The 7,479-nt window shown below is 42.9% G+C and overlaps 1 pseudogene; it reads right to left on the bottom strand.

Annotated features, from left to right (window-relative positions):
* Positions 1–1,236: 1,236 nt before the first annotated feature.
* On the bottom strand, positions 1,237–2,281 carry LOC132219647 (gem-associated protein 8-like; annotated as a pseudogene).
* Positions 2,282–7,479: the final 5,198 nt, after the last annotated feature.

Consider the following 7,479-nt stretch of genomic DNA (forward strand, 5'->3'; position numbering starts at 1 on the left):
GCGCATGCGCTAGGAGAGTCACTGGCCTCTGAGTGAAGGGGTCTGGGGTGTAGTTTGTTGTGTCGGGTTTGATGACGTACCGGCGATTCCATCGCTTTACGGGCAAATCGTTCGGGCGTCTGGGAAGCAGCGGGAGCTAACTTCTCTGCGTCTCAGGTCTGATGACTCGGTGGTCTGGAGAGCCACCCGCTGGCCGCTCTCCCGGAGCATCACCACCGGTGCCTTGAAGGTCAGCCTAGAGCAGTGGTTCTCAACCCTGGCTGCACATTAGAATCACCTGGGAATCTTGTTAAAATCCTGATTGCTGGGCCTCATCCTCCGGAAATTCTGTTTCTTTGTTATGGGGTGGGGCCACAGCATTAGTAACAAAGAAACAGAATTTCCGGAGGATGAGGCCCAGCAGTCAGGATTTTTAAAAGATTCCCAGGTGATTCTAATGTGCAGTCAGGGTTGAGAACCACTGGCCTAGACTGCTGTCCTGGGAGGAAACCTCTCCTGTCCCCACGGGCACAGTATTCTGGAGTGCTTCGGTACGAATGTCTTAGGTGACTTGAGTACCTGAGAAATAACATCTTTGATGTCTTGGACAACCCGGGTTCCAACCTGTTTGGAAGGTTCAGGCTTGCCCTTCGCATAGAAAAGCGCCGGCATAGCGAGAGAGAAGCCCCGTGTAGCATTTTAAATCCCTTGACGAAGGAAAACCAGGCCATCCGACGTGTTGTGGCACACCAATACATTCTATTCGGGTTCCTGATTTACTCCCTTTCATGTTCTTTGACAACAACTTAATTGTAACCTCTTCTATCCATGCGATACGTGATTATTGTCTATTTGGGGCACAGCAATACCAGTATTAGAGGTGATGCCTGTCTACATTAAACTCCCTGCTGTTCTCTTTCCACCTTTCCTCTCCTCTAGCCACAGGGAATGACTCTTATCAGCTGGAATACATTTCCTATCTTTTAAAATTCTGCACATCAAAGAGAGCTGCAGATATTCAAAATAAAAAATATGCCTTGTTGTTATCCTACTCACATCTCTGACCTCTATTTTTCCCACCTTCACGGCAATCCCAATTTTTTAAATTTTTTATTGTGTGGTTTTTTGCATATGAAATTATCATTTTATGTCAAAGGAAAATCTCTCATGCAGGCAACAGTACACGCCCTGCTGCTTTAAAAAGGCTGACTTGTTACATTCTGCCTCCCCTCCCTCCCCTCCCCCCGCACGCCCACCTCCATCCCGTGACGGGCTCACTGGCACTTTGGTGAACATGCTGATTTCTCAGGACAAAGCCCCCTTTCCCTGAGCAAATGCACAGAAGCAGGTGAAGGAACAAATCCCAGAGGAAGGGGGTGATGGCTGGGGGCCCAGGGCTCAGAACTTCAGCGGGATGACCGGCCAGTACTTGGGCCGCTTTCGGTCAAAGTGCTTGTTAAAGCTCAGCTGCACGGCGGCCTCCATGGCCTGGATCTTGGCGGCGCTGTCCCCGTGCAAGCGCTTCATGCCGGCCCGGCTCCGCTCGCTGGGGCTCTCGGAGCGGGGCTCCTTGGAGCGGCGCGCCTTGTAATACAGGTCGTGGTCGGCGTTCACATAGTCCTCCAGGCGCTGCGCATCCAGCTGCTGCTGCTGCGCTGCCGCTTGTCCCTGTGTCTCTCTGTCTCCGCCAAGTACTGGCGGAGCTCCTCCGTGATCTCCATGCTGCTCAGGTCGTACTCCACCCCAGCATCTGAGCCGGTCTCCGTCGCCTCCTCTGTGGACCAAGATTGGTCTTCGCTTGTGATGTGGTGAGGACGGTGCCCAGACCTTGGAGAAGGTGAATACCCACAGTGGGAGGCCAAGTGATGGTCACAGAAGAACTGAGGAGATCCACCCTTCTTCGCATAAGAGCTCTGGGGGAGATCTCCCGGAGTGAAGTATAACGGAGAACTAAGACTTTACGGCCTTCAGATAGGCATTCTGGTGGCTTCGCATCCAAGCCATTGCTTGATGATAATGTTGCCAGTATCTTGCGTATACTGGATGACAAGACCAAGGCGTGGTAGTTCCTGATGATGCCGCCTTTGCTGCCATCTCTGATTGTGAAAGTCTGAATGGGCACTGAAACTCGTGGGCTTGTAGCTTGCTGGTCCTGGGCGGTGGGATCTGTGCAACTGCCGGAATCCGGTCCACCCTTGCTGCTTGACACAGTCGCTGCAGGGAAGAAACATCTGCACAGCTTATGTTTCAAGGGACCTGGCGTATATGGCATATGTTTGCTCCCACTCTTAGCGCTATGTGTTTTAAACAGACCACCTCCCCAAGAAAGGTTGTTTACCCAGGTTAGGGATTAACAGGACTAAGGAAGAGAATAAATCAGTAAATCCCTCTAGTGTTACAGAAATACCATGTACTACTTATGAAGGACTTGGACTAAGAATGTTGGCATTAAATTTGGGACTTGTTGGGCCCACATCCCCAGAGGTCTGCCCACCAGGGAAAGCACCAAAGCCTATACCCCTGGAGACCCACCGACACAGGGCAGTCCCAGGAAAGGTAAACAGCGAGGCTGGGAGGACGTAACCTTTACTGGGTAGGATAATCTCCTTCAGTCACTTCCCTGTAGCCTGTCAGTAGAGCAGTGACCTTGGAATAGCCCTTGTAATGGGACACAGAGATGAACCTAGACAAGATTAAAATCAACAGAACTAGATAGAGACAGGATTTTTGGCAAAGGTCAGATAAGAAACAAGGAACTGTAGAACATTACCCAAAACATAACATGATGTGATTATAGAGGCATGCTTATAGGATCAAATGGTATAAATGTAATAGAATAAAGAGAGAACCGAGCTATGATGACCACCTGAACGCTGTCACCGTGTCATTCCTTCTTCGCCGACTCCGTCCACACCTTTGGGAACCCCTGGACCTGCTGGGGCTGGACCCCAGCATGCAACCCCAATTTATAAGATTTCAAAATTGAGATTGCAGATAGAGTGCTTAAGTTACTGGGGGGGTAGTTGTTTTTCTACTTATGAAAATAGTTTACCCTTGAACACCACTAGAGTTAAGGGTACCAACACACACACACACTCAGTCAAAAATCATTGTATAACTTTTATCAGCTCCAAAAACTTAACTGCTAATAGCCTATTGTTGGTCGGAAGTCTTACCAATAACATGAACACTTGATTAACGTATTTTGTATGTTATATGCATTATAGGAAATAGTCACTTCACCCTTTCCCTAAAAGGTCCAGTTCTCACCTTAGAGCAACCAAGAATCCTGTTCCAGAGCCTTCAGCTCTTATTCACACACTCTCAGCAGAACTATACCTGGCTTCCCCAGTCAGTGAATGAAATCCACTATGTCTCTTCAGACCATTGCAACACTATTATTTCAACTATCGTAATATCCACATTTATTATACCATTCATTAACATAGTCTTCTCTTTGTGGAAAATCAGTCTAATTTGAGTTGCGTGGTTCTTTTTTAAAATTTGTTTTTAATAAATTTGGTGATTCTATGACCTGAAGAGTATCAATTAAAACACCAAAAGTTTGAACCACTAGGGGGAGTCCAGACCATATAAGCCCAAAGGCTACAGGATTTTTGAGTTTAACATGTTCTCAACTATGGCTTCTATTAGATTGTCCCAAGACTTACACTGGATATATGAGATGGTCTGTTGTCTCTATAGTTATTTACTTTCACATTAGTTTCTACATGTCTCGGGCCATACAGAATTCACTTTCAAAGTTATAATTTAATTTCTGTATTGAATATCAAAATGAGATTCTCCCCCAATCCAAAATATAGTGGTAGATCAATCTCCAAACAAACTGAATTTCTCTTGCTATAGCCTGGAAATAAGTATAGCCTTTAATTGTTTCGAATAGCCTCGCTAAACAATCTTTTGTGAGATTTTCCTAAAGAGATGCATTTAACAAACAGTTTATTTTGATTTCAGTGGCTATATTCAAGGTTATGATCTGTTAAATATTAGATTAACTATAAACATTCTTAATTATCAATAAGTCTAAAATTCAAAAGAAATAGTTGGGGAGGAGGGGGGCAAAGGGGAAATGGGAGATATCTATAATACTATAAACAAAAATACATTTTAAACAGATAGTTAGAAACTGTTTCATTTTAGAATAATAATTGTACATTATTTGTGTGCCTTCCATATCAATAATATTACATATTAATTATTATATTTCAGGCTGTGAAATATACCATAATTATGAAAAATCTAAAGAAAATAGTTAAGCCAGTAGCATAAGACATCTATAGATCCATGAATGCTAATCTTTCTTGTGCTTCCATTTTCATGTTATGCTCAACCCTAATATATTTGAACAGTAGCAATGATTATGAGTTGCAATAGATAAGTACAGAGATTCATTTAACTACACTTAAAAATGATTTGCTTTATCCCAATATGTTCATACAGATATATCAAGTGACTTATTGCCAAAGATACCTCATATGCCAAAAAGATAGGACATTGTTTAAATTGTTCTTTAAAATGTTCCAGTTTTAGTTTTTCTCATATATCAAGGCAGAATTATACTTTACATGATACAGAATTGGGAAGGTGGGAGAATAGAGCCAGCAGGTCAGAGAGACCTAGGACATCCAAAAGAAGGCCCAAGGCCCCACAGCAGCTTGCATTGCTTCACAGCTGGGCCTCATCTGGGCACCTACACACCCCAAACAAAGAAGAGGAATCTGCAGATCTCTCCATAGCTCCTGCTGGGTAGCCTCAGGCAGAGGCTAAATTAGCACCTCCTTAGAGATCCAAGAGCCAGTGTACCCAGTGGTCAGAGTGGGACCATCCAGATTACAACTCCTCAGATCCATAAGGGACACACTCAGGGGGGCAGACTCAGTGAGCACCAAAGCCCCACTGAAGCAAGTCTTGCCCCTTAAGGGTGTCTCCAGCACAGAAGTTCTCCCACTGCAGACACAGCTGATTCTCACAGCCAATTGACCTGGAGTTCAATTCCTCCCAGTGATGCCAACAACAATCAAGGCTTACCTACAACAAGACTGTGCACACAGCCCACAAAGGGGTGCAACCAGGAGTGTCCACCTCAGGTAATTGGAGAGGCAGAGCCACTGGGCCCTATAGGACACCTAGCACAGAAAACCACTCTGCCAACACAGGGAAGCAGCCAAAATGCGGAGACAAAGAAACAGGTCACAAATGACAGAAATGGAGGAAAGCAAACTACTGGATATAAAGTTCAAAACCACGGTTATAAGGTTTTTCAAGAATTTTTTAGAAACCGCCAATAAATTTAGTGAGACCCTCGAGGTTTTGAAAAAGGACCAACTAGAAATTAAGCATACACTGACTGAAATAAAGAATAATATACAGAGATCCAAAAGCAGTCTAGAGCAGCCATGGGCAAACTACGGCCCGCGGGCTGGATCCGGCCTGTTTGAAATGAATAAAACTAAAAAAAAAAAAAAAAAAAAGACTGTACCCTTTTATGTAATGATGTTTACTTTGAATTTATATTAGTTCACACAAACACTCCATCCATGCTTTTGTTCTGGCCCAGTTTAAGAACCCATTGTGGCCCTCGAGTCAAAAAGTTTGCCCACCCCTGGTCTAGAGGATCGCAAGAATCAAGTCAAAGATTTGAAATATGAAGAAGCAAAAAACACCCAACCGGAAAAGAAAAAAGAATCCAAAAATATGAAGATAGAGTAAGGAGCCTCTGGGATAACTTCAAGCGAACCAACATCCGAATTATAGGGGTGCCAGAAGAAGAGAGAGAGCAAGATATTGAAAACCTATTTGAAGAAATAATGACAAAAAACTTCTGTCATTATTTCTGGTGAAAGAAATAAACTTACAAGTCCAGGAAGCGCAGAGAACCCCAACAGAAGGAATCCAAAGGGGACCACACTAAGACACATCATAATTAAAATGCCAAGGGCAAAAGACAAAGAGAGAATCTTAAAAGCAGCAAGAGAAAGACAGTCAGTTACCTACAAGGGAGTACCCATACGACTGTCAGCTGATTTCTCAACAGAAACCACGCAGGCCAGAAGGGAGTGGCAAGAAATATTCAAAGTGATGAATAGCAAGAACCTACAACCAAGATTTCTTTACCCAGCAAAGCTATCATTCAGAATTGAAAGTCAGATAAAGAGCTTCACAGATAAGAACAAGCTAAAGGAGTTCATCACCACCAAACCTGTATTATATGAAATGCTGAAAGGTATTCTTTAAGAAGAGGAAGAAGAAAAAGGTAAAGATAAAAATTATGAATAACAAATACATATCAACAAGTGAATCTAAAAATCAAGTGAATAAAAAACCTAATGAACAGAATAAACTGGTGAATAGAATCAGGGGCATAGAAAGGGAGTGGACTGACAATTCTTGGGGGGAAACGGGTGTGGGGGGGTGCGGGAAGAGACTGGACAAAAATCGTGCACCTAGGAATGAGGACAGTGTGTGTGTGGGGGGTGGGGGATAAGGGCAGAGGGTGGGGTGGGAACTGGGTGGAGAGGAGCTATGGGGGGAAAAAAGAGGAACAACTGTAATAATCTGAACAATAAAGATTTAATAAAATAGTGCAAAAGATAAATAAATAAAAGAAATGTAACTGGTCTTCATAGAGTTTATAGTCTAGTGAGGAAGTCAGACATTAAAGGACTCAATAAGTGAATAAACCAGATAATTAAGGTGATGAAATTGCTATGAGGAAAAATAAACAGAAAAGGGCTACTGTACACAGGGAAGCAGGGAAGGCCTCTCTGTGGAAGTGACATTTAATCTCAAACCTGAAGGGTGAGAAAGAGGGAGCCATGCAGAAGAATTGGGGTGGGGGTCAGAGTACCAGTCAGGAAGAAAGGGTAGAACATGGTTGCTATATTTAAGAAATTAAAAGAAAACCTGTTTTGTCTTTACCATACCTTTGGCACCTATATCCTATTTTTTTCTAATTGTTTACACATCTAAAACAAGATGAACATTTTATTACTCTGCATAGATAGTTGTTTAAAGATAGAAACTAACTTAAAACATGTATCTATGGTATACTTTACAGGAATCTAGTAGTGTACTGGATTATAGTTGTGCTCAATAAATACTTGTTGGATTGAAATTAGGGATAGAGTCTGGCTATGTGGGTTAGATCTTGTTCTTCCCAGACACATCAGATGCTATTCAGGGCAGACTCAGGTAGACCTCAAGGGTAATCTTCAAGGAGGATGTCCTTGCTTCTGACTAAGGCCACCCTTCCTGCCACTTATTATTCATCTCTCCCTCTTTTGACATTTTAAAATTTCAGTTAAATCAAGCATTTAATAAAACTGTTAAAATTCAGTATTGTCACCATAATCATTGCTGATGTTCAAATACTGCATCTTAAGATTGAATGTAACATGCAGTTGGAAACTCATGTGCTGTTGACTTATCTACACATACATCTTCCATTTTCCTACTATCAATAGGAATCTTTATCACTTT

The sequence above is a fragment of the Myotis daubentonii genome, chromosome 1, assembly GCF_963259705.1.
Source record: "Myotis daubentonii chromosome 1, mMyoDau2.1, whole genome shotgun sequence".
In the NCBI taxonomy this organism is placed as follows: domain Eukaryota; kingdom Metazoa; phylum Chordata; class Mammalia; order Chiroptera; family Vespertilionidae; genus Myotis; species Myotis daubentonii.